Here is a 22,099-nt window from a genome sequence, read left to right on the forward strand (position 1 = left end):
TAGTGCCGTTGTCTCAACACTTCGATCGTGAGTCTGATTCTGGGCTTATTCGTTGAGTTTGCATGTTCTCCCTGGATCGAAGTTAAGTTTTGCCAGGCACTCTGGTTTTCTTTTACCTTCCAAAGCCATGCTTAAACTCTGGCTTTATAACTTGAACCTATGTGCTTGTGTGTGTGCAACCTGCTATGCACTTGGGTCATGTCCTGGGCATAGCCTCTTCTTGCATCTTAGGAACAAGTACAGTAAAGGATAATTCCATGCTGAAAAGAAAAAAGACAACATTTCGACTGTGGAGCATTCTCCAGTGTACCTTTCTTCACACCTGAAGAAGGCTCCACAGCTGAAACGTTAAGTATTGTTTTTTTTTCAGCAGGGATAAACCTTTACGTGTTTCTTTACAGCCTGTGCATGCTGATGCAGCTCCCTACTTGAACTTTTTGCATCTTATGCATTCAGGATAAGTTTCAGGTTTCCAATACCTGAACCAGGAATAATGGCTTCCTGATAATGGATATCATTGAATTCAGATGCAGTTTGTCAAGGAAATTTCGAGGACCAGTCATCAGATTTTCCCTGTTTTCACTCCTATAAGTTTCACCTCCCTGCTGTTGGGCTCATGTTTTTACAGACTCAGGCAGGAGCTGCCCCTGTGCTGTTTAATGGGACAGGACATCTGTCACTCTGGCCACCTGTTGATGTATGGCCCAATGAAATGCTCAGACTTAAAATAAGCATTTAAAAAAGGTCAAATATTTCAGAAGTAAAAAAAGGACATACTGTAATAAATTTGACAATGTACAAACAGCAGGCTGTTCCTAAGGCCAGCGAGGTTAAAAATAAAAACTGAGCACAAGTACCGCAAAAGTGCAAGACAGAGACTAGCTTGGACACAGTGTCTGTCTTTAAGTAACTTTTTAGTTTATTAAATTGCCTTTTTCATTGTGAGCACCACAGCTTTCATCAGGTCAAATCTACAGATTTGATCATGTCAGAGATTTATTCTGTGAAATCTGTATATTCAGTAGCTGAACGTCAGACGTCGCAGTTCTGGAGGGATTCTCCCAGAGCACTCGCTGGGGCTGTGGGTATGACAGACCTGATGTAGCCGGACCTTTCTCTCTGTTTCCTCTTGTGCCACCTGAGACTCGTCAGCTGCCCCTGAGCTTCCACTGAAGTCAGTGATTCATCCTTTTTCTAGCCTGTTTGATCAGTAGTAGTTAGTTGATCCCTGGATACCTGGATAGGAACTACTGACCAGGAGGGCACATCACATGGCCTCCTGGTGTCTGTAAGCATTCGCTGTTCTGTTCTTCCTGTTGTAGTTGATGTTCCATAGAGGCATCAGCCGAGTAAATTAGTCCCAGTTTTAGGAGACCTGCATAGCACTTCAGCCAGGAGAACTAGAAAGAGCAGAATCTAGAAAGCGAGGCTCCCTCAGGGGTGGGCAGGTCAAGTGCTTCTCCGATACTTCCCTTCAATTAGACATCGAAATGTTAGATTTTAATTCATCTATTGACCTAATGGATTACATAAATAAAGCAATGAAGGCTTGTGATGGAAGAGGAACACGCTGCTTGGGCAGGTTCAGAACCAGAACCGGCTCTCACGACACAGTGAGGTGGAGAGGAGGGCTGGAGTGGGTTACGTGTCAGAGCTGCAGGGCCCAAACAGAGCAGAGCTAATGAATCAGAGGAAATGAAACATGAGCACAGTGTTCCCCCATTCTGCAGAGACTGTGGCAAGCTCTGTGCAAGGCCCGGACACTGAGGCTGGCCCGGCTCTAAGCTCTTGGCACGTCAGTAAGCCCAGTTTTCAGTGGAGGGGAGATTGTCAAGTTTGAGCCAGCCTGAGTTTGTTTGTCCTGATCCTCCTAAATAGTTTTATTATTTTTTCTCAGCAACATGATTACAGTTGCCTGAATTTAGCTCCTGCTTGGAATGAAATATTTATGAGGGTGTGACAGAATGTGAGCTATCTTTAAATATTGCATACTGCAATCTGGAACAACATTACTTCATATCGCTTTAAATGTCAGGTTCTCCAGAATGTAAAAGTAATTGTTTTCTGACATCAACGTTTGTGTCTGTAAAGTGTAACTTTGCAAGATTATAAACTACAGAGCACTAATGTGCACTGCTGCAGACAGGGACAGTAATAAGTCACAATATGGCTCAACCCAGCTGGTCAGCTCAAATACAGCTCACCTCTTCTGAATTATAATGTAATTTCAAACATATTGTTTTGGAAAGACACATACAGTAATCTATAGGAACCCCAAGAAAGTGCCTAGTTAGCATTTACTGTAAAACATCTCTGCCTCTAAAAGACAGGATGCTGTCTGCTCTGAAATACAAGCCATTTAAGCTCCAGCTATACCACAGCCTGTTCCTCTTTGTTTGGGATTATTTGCTGGGCCAACTGGCCTCACAGTTTAAAGATATCAATCAGTACTAAGTAACAATCAGTTTTTCCCTTTATCAGGAATATGTTCTATCTGTAGTCTATATGAAGGTTTGGTTTAATAATCTGTGTAACAGTAATAAATGATTGTGGTGCAACAGTGGTCTTTTATAGTCTGGAGGGTTGCAAAACTCCTTAGTAAGAAAATATATCAGGTGTTATACAAATGCATATAATGCGAAACAAAATATCAATTTCTCAAAACATGATATCAATTAAATACAGGAAACATAACGCATTATCAGCCAGTTTACTATTCTGAGCCAGCTGTTTCAGCTACCGAGAGATGCAGATCCTTTGACTAAGATGTAACACACTTGCTTTGGAATTGGCGACTGGGGTTCGGTGTCTACAGATCGTATCTGTGGGATGCACAACTGGGCAGAGCAAGTCTGTAAGTCTGTAAGTGTAAGTCTGTCAGTGCAATGTGAGATATCCCGAGCATTTACACAAAAGATACCCTCGCCGCAGAAGCGATGCTTATCTGGTACTTTCACACACCCTGTTGATAGGTTGGTCAGGGTGAAACAAGCACTCTAAGCAGCAGAAAGGGAAAGAGAAAACAGTGCTCTTTTTATTCACCGTGTGAAGTCCAGCTGCTCTTGTCCCAGCACAGACAGACACAGCCCGCTGCAGGAAGGGGGCTAAAATGAGGGGTAAAAATAGTTTTAATAGGGCTGTTATCTGCCCGATGGAAGCACCAGTTGCCATGTATGGTGAAGATGCTGTGGCGCCATATTCTGGGCTATTGATAAAAGAGAAGCCAAATTAAACAAGTTACGCCGCCTCCCATAAGGGCCAAGACCTTTAACTCACACTACAGTGGGATTTTTCATTCACCAAATTAGATGTGTTAATTGTACAATATGCTGCAGAGGGCAACTTCTCACTGGCACTCAAGACCAGTTTAATAGAACCACGAGTGATGTGTAAATGCATGCATGTCTGATATCTTTCTTTATAAAGAAACACAAGGCAATGCCTTCCACCAAGAGAAATTTGAACCATTTGAAAGCTCATTTAAAAAAAATAAGGTTTTTTGTTATATATTGTGAACCAGGAGTGCTCAGCTGAGTTTAAGTGCTGGTGTTGAATGAATATTTAAACAGAACAGACACAGTTTTGTTTTCTTGTCTTGACTTATAAACATAGTGGACTCCAACCCTAGCAAGTCACTATTAAATCACCAGTTTTCACAGGTTAGAAACAATTTCCACTTAGAGATTGTTGAGGTCCAGGACTGAAGTACTCTTCTTCAGCACACAAGGACCAGAGTTTTCTTAATTGCTTAATCTGTTTCATGTGTTTAATGTGTTTGTTTGCTTCATTTGTTTAAGATCAGCGCAGGCTGTGCTCAGGGGGAGTGGGCAGTGGTCAGGGCTCAGATCTTGTCATTGGAAGGTTGTGGGTTCAAATTTCCAGTAGGACTCTGCTGTTGCAATTGCAGATAAAATGTCCAGTTGTGTAAATGGGTAAAAATTGAATTACTTTGGATAAAAGTGTCAGACAACTGAATTTATAGAAGTTATAGAATATCCTAGAATGGCCTTTCCTCAGTTGTTTCCTCTCTTATGTTCTTTATTCATCAGTAACTTACAGGTGTTGTCAAACTGTAGGAAAGGCGACCTACAGCTATTCCAGGTATTGTAATATGATTTGGGCTCTTCAGGGCTGCTGTAGGACAGGGCTGTTCAAACCTCGCTCTGCAAAGCCGATGAGTCTGTGTAAAGAGCAGTCTTATAGATTTCTCATCAGCTTTTAATACCATCCACACTTAGTGGTGGAGAGTTTGCTTTCAAACTTTATTTAGATTTTAATATTGAAGGTTGGATTTTAAACTTTTTGACCAACAGATCACAAAGAAATGGTCTTACATCAGAGCAGCTTTGTTCTCCCACTGGGTCTCCTCTGGGCCATGTGCTGTCTCCTGTCCTGTACTTTCCATATTCAGACAGGTGTAGGAGCCCTTTTGAGTGCAGACACATTGGGGTTTCTGGTGGCTCATACCTTAAACTCTACATGTCGAAAAAAAAAAATATGGAAAAAGTAACCACCAGCTGCAAAACCAGCAGTCACAGAGGGACAAGAAGTTGAAATAGCCAACAGTTACAAATATCTCAGGAGTATTGTTGAGGAAAACAGAGATGCCATATGTAAGAACAGCAATTGTTCTTCCTGAGAAAACTCTGCTTTTCTAATGTTTGTACCACATTGATGACTTTATTCTATAGAACTTTAATGTATCCCAGCATTCACTGTGTAGCCTGGTGAACACACACAATAAAAACTGACTGAGCAGGATTGTCAAGGTAGCCAGCAAAGTAATTGGTGCACAACAGCTACACCTGTACCAAACATACAGTGAGGAAAGAATTCTTCCATCAGGGTTAGACTACCCAGATTTAAGTGCAAAAGAACTAAGTTGGCCTTTATTCCCACAGCTACTAACCTGCTTAATTTGGACTACTGATTATTATATTTGACATTATTTATTTTATCACCATGCATGTATCTTGTATGTCTATTGTACACACTGATGACTCAACTTCTTTATTTGTCTTTCTAAATTTTGAGGATTACTTAAAAATGCTAACTTTTTTTTCTAATCTTCTGCATGTATATATACTGTATGTTACTTTTTTGAGTCCATGTTGTGTTAAATGTGTTGTGTATTGTGTCATTTCTTTTACCTGCCTGCAAAGCAAATTTCCTATCTGGGACAATAAAGTATTCATTCTAACTTAGCTCTTGACAAACTAAGTCAGCCTTTATCAGTTTAATTGAACATAATAGTACTAGTTTAACAGCTTCTCTCAGCTTTTCAGCTGCTGCTTCAAAGAGATCTTAAAAACCTGCTGACACAGTGGCCCGCAGTGGAATATTACTGACGTTGTCCTTCGGAAATCATATGATGTTAAATGTTAATGATAATGTTAAACCTCTTTAAATTCGCACCATGTTTAACTAGATGTCTTCAAATGTAACCTGACTCAGAAGGCAGTCCACCTGTTGGCAGTTAAACTTTACTGTGCTTCAGTTAACTACACTGAAATGAAAGCCAGGCTTTGTGACAGCTATAGCAGACATGTCGTATTTTAGAATGAAAGATTTATTTTCTGGGTGAGCACAGTGTGAATCTCACTAAAGCCAAATTTAAACACAGCAAATTTGTATGTCAGGATGTTGAACCTGAACCCATCCCAATTAAGAGTTTAACTTTAAAATAACTGCAGCAGTTGTGACAGACTGAGGAGAAAGACGTAAAACATTTGTGTATGTTTGAAATTCTAAAAATTAAATCATAATAAGGCAGTTGAGGCTATTCACTTTAAGCAGAGGATGGTAGGCAGAGGTACATCATTCACACTTTCAGGAGCATCTGTTGAAATATGCAGTACTTGCTGGAGGACTAATTGCAAAGAGGAGACACACAGCTTCATTCAATGACTATTTCAAAATCCTTGGATTAGTGCTCTTCTGCCCGACCAGATTTAACAAAAAACCTTTATTGTCCTTTAGTGTTGGGAGGATAAGGTTAGTTCAGTGTCATTATCTGGACGAAGGACTTAGAACCATGACTGTGATTGTTTTTTGGGTACATTATGATCCCTATGATCATCTGGGCACAGGTTCAGGGTGACAGGCCTGAAGCGGGCCAAGCTGGTGCGATAGGGCCTGGCTATCTCAGCTGCAGTGTCTGGGACTTTCTCAGTCTTAAATAGAGGCCACATCCATACAAGGCCTGGCGCTGTTGCTGATGCAATGCAGTGTCAGACGTCTGTAGAGGAACCAGGCCGTGTGGGAGAGTGAGGGGGGATTCTTGTAGTGGTCAGGTGCTGTCTGAACTGCAGGACAGAGTCCAGGCAGTAATGTGACAATCCTCCCTCTGTTTACCCAAGAGTCCTGGAAATCCTACCCACTTAAATTCTTGTCAGGGCCACTGCAACCACTGTCCCTGCACACACTAATAATAATAATAATAATAATAATAATAATAATAATAATAATAATAATAATAATGATTTTAATAACTGACCCTGCCCAGGTACGGCCATCATAATCCCACCCAATCAGTCCTCATTCACACTGTGACATTTTTATAACGGCGGTGAGTCAGTTTGTCTCCCGCACGAGGACAGTAGCCACCTGGACACCGGCTGGCCCTGCGCAAGCTGGAAACCAGACCTCGTGTGCTGTGTGAAAACATTTCCTCGTGACTGACGCACCATCTATTTATAAACCATTCAGAGCTGAACCCTGGAATATGCCTTACGCAGGAAACAAATAAAGAAACAGAGACTAAATTAGTATTAGAAATACTAGGTTACTAAACCGAGTTTTTGTTAGGTGGGGATTTTAAGCCCAGGGGCATTTGAAGTGTTGCAGGGCAGGTTGCCTGTTACCCAGCGGTTGCTGAAGTGGCTGCGGTGTCTGTCGAGAGCAGGTCTCTCTCCTGGCCTGACAGCCAATCCCAGGAGAAGCCTGCGCCGCTCAGCAACCGGCATCACTTTCCAGTGAGGTCACTGACTGCTGACACGGAGATTCATTCGGCTGCGGAGCCCCTCCAGGGCGAGGGGGAGAGAGGAGGAATCTGGTGGGATCGTGCGCAGCTATGTCCTCTGGCACCTCACATCTTCGTCTCCCGTCCCTGCCTCCTCACCCCCTCACACACTTCTACAATACTTTACAGTAATTAAACAGAGACTGAAGATTAGGTATTCAACTTGCCAGAAAACAAAACATACATTGTGTGTAGTATGAAGTAGTTCAGGTAGGTAGCTGCAGAGGAACAGGTAAAAGTTTAGTCAATGCTGAAAAGAGAAGCAATAAAACAACTTTTCAGCTGTGGAGCCTTCTTCAGGTCTATAATACAGTTTAAGAATAAACCTTTACTTTTTCCTGTATGTAGTATGTTATATATGTTTTAACAAACATTGAGAGAAAGGGTGTATCCAACCAGCCGCTACCAGAGCATGGTGTCTCAGCTGCGTTTCCTTCCTCCAGCAGTTGTCGAATTGTTTCGGTCAAACCTTTGGAGACGCGATTATCTAGGTCAGCTCGTCCTGCTATTAAAACGATATAAATGGTCCCGACACATCAGTGAAGGTTGTTTTTATCCTGATGCATGCTTTCATTAGAGTGACGCCTTGTCACAGCCCGTGTCTGTGATGAATCCCAGTGCTCAGAGAACGGAAGCTGAAATGCCTTTCTCTGAATCCCTGGCCAGGAAAGCCTGGGATTGATTTTTGAATGCTGCCTTCTTTTACCGAAGAGATGGCTCTATTTTTGCTCAGTTAAGATCAATCTTGGGGCCCAGACAGCAGTTCTGACTGTGAACCTTCATCATGAATCCTTTCCAATCAGTCGAGGAAAGATTCTCCTCCCCTTGCCTTTCGACCACATGAAGGACAGGAGCCCTGGCATTTGGTCCTGAACCCACAGAGCTGTTTGGAAAAAAAGGAGTCACTTCTGTAAATTTTTATTTTTAAATGTGTTGGCTACCGATTACAGGACAAGCCTGCAAGATGAGCAACCACAGTTCCTGTGATATTTAAAATCTGTCTGGAATAGCAGAAGACATTCCCTCCATTATGCAAACTGTTTACTCTCCAGTTTCCTTCCTCGGTTCTTTAGCAAACAAATGACATCATATAGAAATATCCAAAATAAAGAAGTTCACTATTTTGTTTCGTCCTATTGGGAAACAAAGGTTTATGTATTCCTTTCTAGTTTTCTTCGCTTTTCCACAAAAATACCATGCCTGACATTTTATAGAGTCAATATTTCAGAAAGATTTGTGTTCCTGAATTCGCTGTTTTATTACAGGCGACAAGTAAAACCGAACTAGAAAAAGGACAAAAGAGGAACATATACCAGATGGCCCTCTGCATTTCATACTACCAAAGGAAAACAGCCCAGCATTCCGCTGTCCTGCAGCAATGCTGTCATACAGACACGGGATAAAAACAATAAATACCGAGTGAAAGCCTGGCGTGGCTCTGGAGCTGACTGTGTAAGAGAAGAGTGTGTCCCAGTGTCGGGCATTTCGGACACACTGTGTTTTCTCCAGAACCACTGGCGGGTTGCAGGCCAGTGACATGAGCAGGACAGGTCCGGGACAAAAACTCGAAATAAAGTAACAATAAGAGCAAAACGCTGAGACAAGGGGAACAGCAGAGCGAGGATCCCCGAATAGCGCCGGTCTGCCCCGGAACGCGATCAGGGGCGGAGCCGAGGGCTGACGAGCTGCACGCAGCCCGCTGTCTTCCTCCCGGTTAAACAGCATCAATACTTCAGGGCAGGGTCCGGGTTTTGAGGAGCAGTCTTTTATGTGGGGTTTTATTATAAACGTCCGTAAAAAGCGAATATGCCACAGCACACACTGCAGAGTGGAGACTGACTAGGGCCCAGGAAGGATGTGGGTTCCAAGCACTGGGCGGAGAACTACTGCTGTATCTCTGAGAACTGTCTGTACTAAGACTGCTGCAGTAAAACGCCGTGCTGTACAAACAAGTGCAGAACTCACTTTGGTTCAGAGTGTTAACCAAATCCATGAATATTATCCTGGTCCATGTTGTACCCCTGATTACTGCTGCTTGCTCAAAGAAGCCTAACGTTTTCTAACCAAGACCTTCCTTGGATATTACAGGAGTACAGACAACTCTGTAGTTTAGTTCCAATTATTGTTTCCATAACATTACACGTAATAGTATTTAGCTGTATTTACTTGGTTCAGTTGTCATCCATTACAAAATGTGTTAAGGAATGAGGAATGGCGCTGCGTAAGAAAGGGACTGTTTCACAGGGATAGGACCTGTATGTCAGGTTTCCTAACTGTACAGCCCCTTGGTTTTCATCACTTGGCAGAGACGGGGAAAATGTGTCAGCAGCACCTAGTCAGTATCCCAGTCAGTCAGCTGTATCCCAGTCCCTCCACACTGGGGACCTCTATGACAGAATAACAAAAGCACATCTCAAATCCCTCATGGAGTCCAAAACAAAGCATTTACATGTAAGTGACAAACATGTGGCAAAAGGATTTGAAGGTTTCGTGGTCATTCAAGAGAAAAATGGGATCTTTTTGGTCTAAATGCAAAATAATAAACAAACACAACAGTGCATATGCCAGTCATACTTTCTCTACAGTCAAGCACGGCTGGATTAAGAAAAAGAGAGTGAAAGTCCTTGAGTGGTCCAAAATCCTGACTTCAATCCTATTGTGAACCTGCGGCAAGACCCGAAAACCTTTGTCCATAAGTGGTCCCTGAGCCAAGAAAGGGTAAAACTGCACTGAGCCAACAAGGAAAGTTAGTAGAAATTTCCCCAAAATACAGGTTTAGACAATAAGAAGTTTGTGGAGATGAATACAGTCAACACATTTTTTCTGTTTTTGCTGACATTTACTGTAAAGTATATTACCCTTAAACATCTTGAGCTAGAGCAGGGAAGTTTTGAATAAATTATCATTTGTGCATTATTTTCATGAAATGGGAGACCATAGGAAGGAATACCTTTGCAAGGCACTGAAAACTAAAATTATCTGGGAAGACAGGACGTTTCTAGAAGGTTTTCCAATCTGAAAACCTGCCAGGTGGTTTGCCATTTCTTCTAAGCCGGAAGCTGCGAAGGTCCAGTATGGGTTGTTTGCTGTGTTCGGACTGCCGGGTCCATCCTCTCCCCGGCCCTGCTGGTGCCAACTGGCTGGTGAGGGCTGTTCAGATCCCTGAGCGGGCAACCTGAGCATGCAGCAATGAGTAACATCTGACCTCTGGAGACCAGGGGGTTGTTTATATTCATTATCCAATTAATGTCCCCATAACCAGGCCCCAGAGCCCCTCATATCTCACTGCACCTGCCAGATGTTGACAAATGGTGTTACTCGATCTTTCGGCTTGAATCCCTTCCGCTAACAACAGGAGGGATACCATGTTTGGCAAGTAGGTGTCATCTATTACACCCTGTGTTTTATTTTTACTACTCTCTCCTGTAACATGAGCCGATATAAAGAAAACACAGAGAAGCTCCTACTAATAACACACACATTACTCAAATGAAAAAAGACTGGGATTGCTGATTGATTTTCTGTGATTGAGGTTAATTATAAAACCATTTTTTTTGGTCATGTTGCAACCTTGGATTTTTTCCTTCACTTTTCATGAAATATTTGTTGTTGTTGCAATGGAAAAAAGAAGAGCCTGACCTATGTTGCTGTGTCTGTGAGTTAGTTCTGGCAGTTAAACCCACTGGCTTTCAGTGTAGGTGAATCTTTGCATTTGAAACTCTCTCCTGTGAATACCTGTATCAAGTCCCCCCAGAGAAGATGATGAGGGGACCTGATACAAGTATTCAAAACCCTCAAAAGCAGTGACAAAGAGGACTGAACACGAACATGAGGATAGAAGGACAGTAATATGTCTTCTCATAAAGTAATAGGAGAGAGATCATACAGTATTAAAAGTATTTTTACAATTATTTTCTTTTTTCGTAACTTGTGTTCTGTGTTTCCTGTGATTCTCTGTTGTTCTTTTTTTATTTACTGGGTGTTTGCATGAATTACTGTAACAAGCAAAATTGGTTTTTAGCACCAGGAGGAAGGTATGATGGGGAATTATATCAGTGGTGCACACCACCTATTCCCTGTGGAGTGATGCGAAGCTACCGATTCCCCTGGACACTTCCTGGCTCAACCACATAGATAACTAAACAAACCTGCAGACAGTACAGTCTCTTCTGCCCTGAAGATTATATACTTGCCCAATTTGGAATTACAGTACCAAGTGAGTCTTGACATCTTGGATCAGTGCAACAGCTCCCAGACCCCTCTCTGCGATCACTGCGAGCTCCTGTGCACCCAGAGGGCTGCAGTCATGTCTGATTTGCAGGAGGCACTCAGGAAAATTCACTCACAGCTGGCTACTGGCATGAATTTGGGTATTAGCCATTTTTGTTCTCACTATGGTACTTCCATCCATTACAATGTATTCTGGGACTGGGAGGGATAAGATAGATCTGTAGCCTGAGGTGACTGATGAGAGGAGATTGTGAAAATCCTCTCAGTACAAGACATAGTACTGAATTGCAGACCTGCTCTTCCCCCCGTGTGCCAGTGCTGAACCCTGAGGCATTACAGCATGCACTGTACAGTGCCTGCATATGAATGTTTAAACAAAATAGTTTTTAGGTTCAGGTGGGTAGCTGCGTCAGCATGCATAGGCTGCAAAGGAACAAGTAATAGGCTTATTCCAGCTGAAAAAAAGAAGAAAGAAAACACAACGTTTCGGCCGTGGAGCCTTCTTCAGGTGTAAGCACACCTGAAGCCTGATAAGCACACCCTCACACCTGAAGCACACCCTGTGAGCACACCCTCACACCTGAAGAAGGCTCCACGGCCAAAATGTTGTGTTTTCTTTCTTCTTTTTTCAGCATGGAATAAACCTATTACTTGTTATTTTTTAAGTTTATTATTCTTATTTTTTCTATTCTATTATTCTTATTTTTTGTGTTGCATGAGTCTTGAAACATGATCACTATTTCATTTTCTTAAAGTTTAGTTAGCTGAAAGGAATGGTTTTGGATCACAAATATGTGTTTCAATAAGGAGCTAGTTTATTACTAATCCTAATTCATCTAAAGCAATTTAGATTTTCATTCATTTGCACAGCTGGGTATTTTAACTGGAGCAATTCAGGTGGAGCACTGGTGATCCTGGGATTAATTAACAACTGATTAGCAGTGATGATTAGCAGTGTCTCAGCAACAGACTTGAACCCACAGTCTTCCAGTTACAAGTCCAGAACCCTGACCAGTGCTGTGGTCATTTATTACCCTGAGCCAACTGGCTATCCATTTTATACCTCAAACACTCATGTCCTCTTGGGAATCGCACTACAACTCCCTTTCAGTTTGCTTTCATTTGGGTGGAATAAAATATTGGTATCATGTCATCCATCCATCCATTATCGTTCTGCTTCATCCAGTGCAGGGTCACAGGGGAGTCTGTCCGAGCAAGGCAGGATACACCCTGGATGGGACACTAGTCCATCTCAGCACACACACTGACAAACACATGCACAAACACATCAGGTCAATTAATTTAGCCAATTAACACACCAGTATGTCTTTAGATTGTGGAAAGAAACCCACATGAAACAGGAGAGCATACAGACTCCACCTAGAGAGCTCCCCAGGTCCAGAATCAGCCCAGGGCCCTAGTGCAGTGAGGCAGCAATGCTAACCACTACAACACTTCGCAACATTTACATCTTGTCCAATTATTAGATGGGAAATGCTGGGCTTGAAGCAGTGGCCTACAAAACAGACTTATAGCTTACAGCTTCTCAATGATGTGTAGATGAGTAGATAGGAACAAAAAGGCAAACTGTGTTTGAATATAATCCAGGAATGTTACAGTATGGTAAAATTGCAAAGTGCACTAGTAAGGCCTCATTATGTACAATAAGTCTTCAAAATCCTCAAACCCACTGAAAAGCAGATTACTTTAGAACCAACACTGAAATCAACAGTGAAGCCAAAGGTAAAAAATATAAACGAAAGGGAAGTATGTTTAAAACAGAGAACAGAAGGCACTTCTTTACACACAGGGCTTTGGGAGTGTGGAACAAGTTACCCAGCCATGTTGTTGAAGCTGGTACCCTGACTTCTCTCAATGAGATCCTGGGATTAATTAGCTACTAAATACCTAATGAGGTAGATGGACCAAATGAACTCCTCTCTTTTGTCACCATTCTTATATTACTCATTAGAATTTTAGTCTTCTGGTGACAGTAATTTGGAAAATATTGAAAGAAACCATAATGGTTAAACTGTAATGTGGCCAGTTTTTTTTCTAATTAATGTCTGTATGATTTCTGCTGCTTCTAGTGATCAATGTCCATTTTTAACTGCATTATCCAAAACAGGACTGCAAGGGTGCCGAAGCCTAGCCCAGCAAGCAACAAGTGCAATATGGGATACACCCTGGGCAGAACCCCAGTCCATCCCAGGGCTGACATACACACAAACTCACACCAGGGCCAGTTTTCCCAGAAGCCAATTAACCCACGAGCATGTTTTTGGACTGTGGGAGGAAACCAGAGCACTCCTGATGTGGTTACTCAGCTATGGCCAGGAAGAAGGAGTGTGGTCTGACATTGCAGTGCTCACAAAATAAGCATGTACCCGTTAAACCATCAGTGTTTGTGGAAAACAGTTACTGTCCAGGTTCCTCTATCGCTCTCAGCCAATGCTGAGGTATCCTGGCTGTTCAGTAACTGGCAGGACGCAGGAGTCTGGTGAGATAGGCTGAACAGCAACTGGACATTCTGGATTAGACAGACTACAATCACATAATAACATCTTATATTTCTACAAGCTGTCCTTTTCATCTAGTTTCCTGCTACTCTCTGAAACGGCCTCTGCACAGAGTTCTAGTTACAAGATGTCTTTCAGACAGCAGCCCTCAGTGGCAGGAACCGAGAGTCCCTGGTAAACAGGAATTTAAAGCCAGGGAAAAGCCAGACTACTGTAGGATGTAGGTTAAAAAAAAAGAAATACATCACTTTGCGATACTACTTAATATGCTTAATCTTTCATATCTCTAATCTTTTAATGCAGTCTTGTCTATTTCAAGGAGCTGTTTCTGAAAGGTAAAACCTCAAAGTGAAATGAAATCCAAGAGTCACAAGTGAGGGCCTTCAGCAGCTCCTGCCTGGTAATGTTTTAGCAGTTTTAAATAGCAGGGGGACTGGACTGCCATCAGAGCTGTTCAAGCGAGACGTCGGCTCATGTGAAACTCTGTAATAGCTCTGCTGTAATGTCCTTTTTCCAGGCCAGCTATTCTGTTGTGTGTGTAATGTTAGACCAGAGCAGTTTAACAGCTTTGCTCCTCCAGTGAGCCAGCCTCTTGGCTGAAACCCTGTCTGGCGTACATCTGAACACACTTTGTTCCGGTGTGCTGGTATGTCAGCTCAGCCACTTCAGAGCAGTTCGGGTTGCTGCTCTGTCGCCAACTCATCTAAGTGGTTATGGGCAATTTTCACCCTGGCCGTCCCTTGTTAGGACTTTATCTGTTAGCGTGCTGTGTCCCCTGCTGACTGGGCGCAGAGGCACAGAAAGAGAACAGCACCCCCATGTGTCTGGGGAGAGCAGAGAACACCTGTGTCACAAGAAGCATCACACTCGATCACAGCTCTCAGACAAGCTCATTACAGGCCACCCAACACAACATTCTTAAGAGAATAAGAACATTAAAATGTGAATGGACAGTGAGTGGATTATCTCCCTGATTTTGCTGCTACTACCTAATTAATTCACAGTCATATTCACTTTCCTGAAGGGTCTCTTGGAGACTTTACTTCTGCTTTTCTGTTTCCCTTGAACTGCCAGAGTTCTAGAAAGTAGTCTACATTTTTTACCAACTGTAGTGCTGTGATGCAGATTTAAACAACTCATGTCCTGTCATTTGAGCAGAAAAGTACATGTGAGAAGTCTTCTGATTGGCTGTGGGTTCAAATCCCAGGTAAGGGACTGCTGTTGTACCATTGAGAGACTTCTGTAAAATATATGGCTGTTTAAATGGATACAACATCCAGGTGCTTTAATGAAAAACATCTTCTCAAAAAACCTAGAAGTAGTTATAATAATAATAATAATAATAATAATAATAATAATAATAATAATAATCATCATCATCATCATCATCATCATCATCATCATCATCTATCTGTGTGGAGTTTGTATGTTCACCCCTTGAGTGCTCTGATTAGGGTTAGGGTTTTCACCCACGGTCCAAAAGCAGACTGGTTGTCATACTGCTGTCGGTATTGGAGTAAAACCGCAGCCTGTGCTCGTGAGGTTCCGAGGGTAACAGGCAGTGCAGTGAATATGGGCAGACAGGGGGTACAGGCAAACAGTCCAGAGTCCTGGTCTTGAGAATCTAGGATCTAGGATCAGATCCAAGCAGACACTGGAGCGAAGCACAGGGGGACCAAGATGAGGTTGAGACAAAGCTAGGTCAAGAGGAACACAAGACAGGCAACACAAAGCCTGGGAACTCAGCTGAAGCTCAGAGCTAAACTCTATACCAGAGCCTTAAGCAAAGCCAAGGTTAATATTAAACAGTCTGCTCCACCTGGGATGGATGTGGTCATAAACAGCTCACAGGTGGAACAGGGTTCCTGTCTGATCACGTAACCATGGCAGCACACAATTGAATCTCCACTTGTTGCCAGATATACACTATTTTTTCATGGTACACCAACAGGGGAGAGCTTGACACTGGTAGGTTAATTGGCTCCTAGGAAAATTGCGTGAGTGTCCGTGTGTGCCCTGCAATGGACTGGCGGCCAGTCCTGGGCGTATCCCACCTGTGTCTGTTGTTTGCTAGGATAGGCACTGTCTCTTCCACGACCCCCTGAAGGGCACCGTCAGAAGGGCACCATCAGAGTATTGACACCAAGGACAGCTCAGAGTCACAGAGAGAGGCTTTCCTTTTTGAAAAACAGTTGAGCATGTGAAAAGACAGGCTGCAATAAACACGGGGCCAGCTGTCAGTTTGTCGCAATAATGACCTTTGCAAGTAAACCCCACCCTCCTCTCCCATCACCACTGCCACCGAGAGGAGGATTAGATGTCATGGCTTGCCAGCGACTGTAAACTTCAGCACATTTATTGCTGGTTCAGATTACACACAGTCCATGGCTTCAAGAGATTCATTCCACCCCATTGGCTTAATTTAGTCTAATCGTTCAGACACCCATACCACTGCATCCCCAGAGAAAATCATGTCTATTCAGATTTTTGGGAGGAGTTTTTCCTTTGATTGCGAGCTTCAGGGCAACACTCTCCTTTTATTTCCCTCTGATTCAGCATCGGGGATGGGACGTGGCTCAGTGAGCCTGCAGGAATCTCGGAGCATCTCAGAGGGTATCAGAAGCTTCACAACGTAGCTTGGGGCTTGCCTGCTGCTTCTTGGCTCACAGAATACCTGTGTTAAATCTGAGACTGTGCTGAAACTCTGCTCAGTCCCAATATCATCATGTTATCAGTTCCTTAGTAACTCTTTGTTGACTTCATGGTCTTCACAAGTTAATGGTGTTTATTTCCTGTGATCACTTCTGCAAACCTGATGTGCTGTTAAGGACATCTCAGTAATGGAGATGTCAATAATGAAGTTTGACAAAGAGCCTAATTACCTATAGAAGGATACCGAACATAGAAGAATTTACCATTCATTTTACATTATGCATTAATTAGCATGTAGTGTATTGAAAAGCATATCAGAAAGCAAATAACCAAATATCTTTATTATTTTGGGGGGCATTTCTGCTGTGTCAATTGAGAACAGTTGTAAAACGAAAAGAAGGTGAATTTTCTACAAATTAGCTTGTTGTTTTCACTGTCACTGATGTGGATGGGAATTTTAGGACCGATTTCAAAAAGAGACAAATGAAGATGAGTGACATACCCCAGAAGACTCTGAAGGGGTCACTATAATCTATCAGCACAAAAGACAAATAGTGGGGTGCTCATGACTGTGGCCCCATTTTGCCCTACATGGGAACTGAGGAACAGGAGTGGGGGAGGAGCTGCAGCAGCCCTGGGGGACACTCTGCACCCCTGCTGCCATCTGCGCATGACCAGCTTGGCCTTGTTTTTAAATGAATGAGGCTGAACCTCCAAGTGTCTGCACTTGGACAACCAGCAGCGTGCCTGACATCCTCCGCAAGCTTGTATCTCATCGCAGGCTGCTAATTCAGGCTGGAGCACTGCCTCCGATCCAACCCTCTCCCCTGACACACAGGCAGGTCAGCAGAGCAGAGCCACACAGCCCCTGCTCCTCCATCCCTGCTCCACTCGCAGGCCCATGGTCATTCGAACCCAGCTGTCCTGCTGTTGCTCAGAACCTTCAGTGTGTGAAAGGTCATCTCACAGGGGTCGGTTTGTCATGGACGGTCTCTCTCCAGGACAGGAGCTGTGCGGCCAGTAAAAGTACAGGACCAGCAGGGACAGTTGGCCAGCAGTGTGGGTATCATGGTGCACGATACTGCTTCGTTTGAAGGCTTCTCTTCATCACATTACGTTTTAATTTAAACAATTCCCTGTTTCATTCAAATTCAATGAAAATTGAGGAACATGTTTTGGCCAAATTAATATCACATACATTAATGAGGTGAATGATAGGGAAGCTCAGCAGCGTGGCTGCTGACTCACAGCTTTTAGGTTCTGGGTTTGAATCCAGGCTGGGGAACCTTCTGTGTGGGGTTTACTTATTGACTCAGGATCTGTGTGAATTATTTCGTGGTGCACTGCTTTCCCCAAAACTTGCAGACTGTTGCCGGCTGTACTAATCTGTGTTTCTTTTATCCCATAATCAATAGAATAGAATAGAATCTACTTACAGTGGATCATTTTCCGTAAGTCTCACACAGCCAACAATAAAAACAATGTCATGCAAAATACATAAACCATCCAGTGCATTTTACAAGATGCATGCAATAAAATGCAACAAAATAGATTGATAGATACTTTATTGATCCCGTGAGGGAAATGGCAGTGCAACAGCAGCTTAACACACACAACACAGCCACAGTGTAACGAATTATATAATAATAGTACAATACATACAATACAATACAAGAGTTACTCACAGTCCGGACACACAAGAGGAAACTAGAACAGAACAGTACACAGAAAATCGTATCACACGTATGAATATAAATATAGATGTAACCATAGATATAAATATAAATATAAATGTATTGCACAGTTCCCTGGCATATATTGCACAAAAGTGGTTGTAAACGGGAAAAAGAAAAAGAAAAAGAAAGAGAACAGATGTAGCAGTAGATGTGTATATGCGTTTAGTCCAGAAACAGGTCACTGTCGCTGTTGCCTCTGCCAAGACGCAAGGTGGATGCGTTGTACAGTCTTACGGCAGACGGCAAGAATGACCTCCTGTAGCGCTCCCTGTCGCACCGTGGATGAATCAGTCTATTGCTGAACGTGCTCTTCATTCCTGCAAGCCTGTCATAGAGGGGATGGGAGAAGTTGTCCATGATGGCTTCTAGTTTGGACATCATTCTCCTCTCAGCCACTACCTCCAAGGGGTCCAGGTCAGACCCAATGACAGAGCTTGCTCTCCTGATGAGCTTGTTCAGCCTTTTGGAATCTACTGCTCTAATCCCAGAGCCCCAGCACACCACTGCGTAGAAAATGGCACTCGCTACCACCGACTGATAAAACATGTGTAGCATCTTACTACACACATTGAAGGACCTGAGCCTCCTCAAGAAGTAAAGTCGGCTCTGTCCGTTCTTATAGATGGCCTCGATGTTCTTAGACCATTCCAGTCTATCGTCGATGTGCACTCCCAGGTACTTGTACGAGTCCACCATCTCCACGCCACTCCCATGGATGCAGACAGGAGTAGGTTTGACCTTTTTCCTCCTGAAATCTACCACCAGTTCCTTTGTCTTTGTAACATTCAGTTCCAAGTGGTTCACCCCACACCACTCCACAAAGCTGCTGACCAGTCCTCTGTACTCCTCCTCCTGCTCACCCTTGATACATCCCACAATTGCAGAGTCATCTGAGAACTTTTGCAGGTGGCATGACTTTGAGTTGTACTTAAAGTCCGAAGTATAGAGGGTGAAGAGGAATGGAGAAAGAACTGTCCCTTGAGGTGCCCCTGTGTTACTCACTACCAGTTCAGACACACAGTTCTGAAGTCTCACAGACTGTGGTCTGCCCGTCAGGTAGTCAGTGATCCACGAGGTCATGGAGGCATCGACTTGCATCTCCTCCAGAATACATTAAGACAAACAAAAGATTCAATCAAACTATTCAACCATTAACTATGTGCACAGTAAGGGAGTATTGGTTTATGTCAGTGATCACGTGCAGAGATGGAGGAGTGGTGTGCAGTTACAGGGGCTCGGGGTGATTGTGAGGCAGTGAACCTACAGGTTCTGAAAAACTGTGGATTCCTGCAGGAGAGTTGAGAAATGACTCTGAATGGGTTGATGTCTTTAATGTAATGTCATATTTATTTTTAATGTAGCTTTACTTGTAAGGTTCAAATGTTTTTGTAGGTTTGCGTGTGTAAAACAAAGCTTCTTTGATGCAAGACAAATTTCTGAGAAGTCAGACATTGAAGTATTATTGTTTATTATCGCATCTCTGAACTGCACCTGTGTGTATGTTTGTGTCTCCTGCGCTGGGCTCGTGTCCTCTCCAGGGTGCAGTCCTACCTGTCCCGGACTGGCTCTGGGCTGGTCTGACCTCCACCAGAAATGAAAGTGCTTCTGCTCAAAGATAGAGTCAGCATAGATGGACTGACTGTAATAATGCTGATGTTGTGCCTTGGTCCCCAGACAAATAATAATAATTAATAATTGCTTACACTTATATAGCGCTTTGCTGGACACTCCACTCAAAGCTCTTTAGAGGTAATGGGGACTCCCCTCAACCACCACAAGTGTGCAGCCCCACCTGGATGATGCGCCAGTACACTCCCCACACACCAGCTCTCAGTGGGGAGGAGAGCAGAGTGATGAAGCCAGTTCAGAGATGGGGATTATTAAGAGGCCATGATTGCTAAGGGCCAATGGGAAATTTGGCCAGGACACCCCTACTCTACTAGAAACACCCTGGGATTTTTAATGACCACAATGAGTCAGGACCTCGGTTTTACATCTCATCCGAAGGACGGCGCCTGTTTACAGTATAGTGTCCCGTCACTATACTGGGGCATTAGGACCCACATGGACCGCAGGGTGAGTTATCCAATCCAGGTATTGACCAGGCTCACACCTGCTGAGCTTCAGTGGGCTGCCTGTTGTGAGTTGCAGAGTGATATGACTGCTGGCTAAATACGAAGTACTGTGCTCCTGGTTTGTGCTGGCTGTGTGCACACACCACTGCATGCGACCGCATCTAGACACTGGTGATTATGCCCGGTACCTGCCCTGACCAAGACTCTCAAGCCTTTTCATCACGGAGACGAGCAAAAGGAGAGAATGCATATACAATAATATAAGAACCAATGAAAATTGACAATAGTTCAGTAAAAAACAGTTGACATTACTATGTATGTCGGTTTAGTGGAAAGTATCGTCCAAAATTCTAAGATTTCGCGGTACGTAACAGGACTTTGTAAAAAAACAACAATCTGGTGGCGACATCTGGTGGTCAAATCGGCACATGGCTTTCCCCTATTCAGTTCTTGACACTATAAAACACAAATACAAATTAAACAGAAAGGCAACCTCTGAGGGGATTCAGTTCTGTGAGCATCACGGATCACTGCTCTAAGAGTGCAAACGACACAGACACTGAGGAGGTTGTCCAACTACATAGGTGGTTAGATTTCAGGTAACACACCTCAATGTGGACATTCCGAACTCAGAAGTTAGAAGAGGGTAGATCCCCATTTGACCATTTAAGAGCTGAAAGCAAAATTAAAATGAACAAAACAGAAAACTTTAAGAACAGTTACGAATGATAGGCTGAATGTAATCAAAATCTAGCCCATTATTATTATTATTAAATTGTATAATCGTGCACCCTGCCTTGTGCCTGTTGCATACCAGGATAGGCTCAGGCTCATGTAAGTAGAAGAAAACGGATGGATGATATGTGGAGTAATATTTATTTGTTTCTAGGAAGACTGGCCCCGGTGTAAGTGTGTGTCTGTGTCTGACTTTGATGGACAAAGCCTTGGGCCCGCTGCTGCCTGGATTAGGCTATCTGTCTTATCTGGCTCCCCTGCAGCCCTATAGCGTTAATGTGTTAATTTAATAGGTTGGTAAGATTTAGAAAAAAAAAACACATGAGTATGCTAAAACAATCATGTATGTTAGAGCAACTTCCCAGAATGAATTCGGACAGATTCTTTCTTTTAATAAGTATAAAATATTATGCTTTACAGTTTTTTAAATCTGTATTTTAAATTGCAGATTCTAACGATTATGCGGATAGTAAATAACCATCTGGTTCTACTTCAACATTTGTATATACATATGTTCCGGTGGGTAGCAGCGTCAACTGCAAAGAAACAAGTAAAGAATTATTCCGTGCTGAAAAGAGAAGAAAGAAAACACAAAGTTTTGGCCGTGGAGCCTTCTTGTCATATATTGACATATATTTGGTAGATATTTGTATATATACACCCTCCAAACATCTACTTCCAAGAGCTGACTTTATTATATGATAAGACTGTGCTATCCGTCATTGAGCTGCTGTGGTTGGAATCACAATAAGATACAGAAATCACGTATGGGGAATGTATTTATCGTAGCATTAATACACACTAAAAAACCGTTTCCCCGAATGTAACACTTTGAAATGGGAATGAAGAGGGTGGGTGAAATCATCAACAATAAGCTGAACTTTCCTTTGAACTGCAGTATAATAAGCTCTTTAAGCTGTTTTAGTCGGTGGTCAGTTAATTTTCTTGCAGTAACAATTCTGGCCAATTTTCCTTTCCTCTTGATGCTGAGGTTAAAATACCATACCATAATACCCAAAGTAAGGATGCTTTCTAGCAACACTCTATAAATCCTCTCTAAAACGGTTTAACTCACCTCAAACCCTTGCAGCTTCCTGATAAAAAATACAGGCTGACTAGCCTTCTTAAAAA

General features: G+C 42.9%; 1 protein-coding gene across 4 annotated transcripts in view; it reads left to right on the plus strand.

Moving 5' to 3' along the window:
- The window catches only part of znf638 (zinc finger protein 638), a 58,389-nt gene that overhangs the window by 4,498 nt on the left and 31,792 nt on the right, over positions 1-22,099 (plus strand). The gene's annotated exons all lie outside the window — the stretch shown is intronic.

Source organism: Lepisosteus oculatus, chromosome 1, assembly GCF_040954835.1.
Source record: "Lepisosteus oculatus isolate fLepOcu1 chromosome 1, fLepOcu1.hap2, whole genome shotgun sequence".
NCBI classification, from domain to species: domain Eukaryota; kingdom Metazoa; phylum Chordata; class Actinopteri; order Semionotiformes; family Lepisosteidae; genus Lepisosteus; species Lepisosteus oculatus.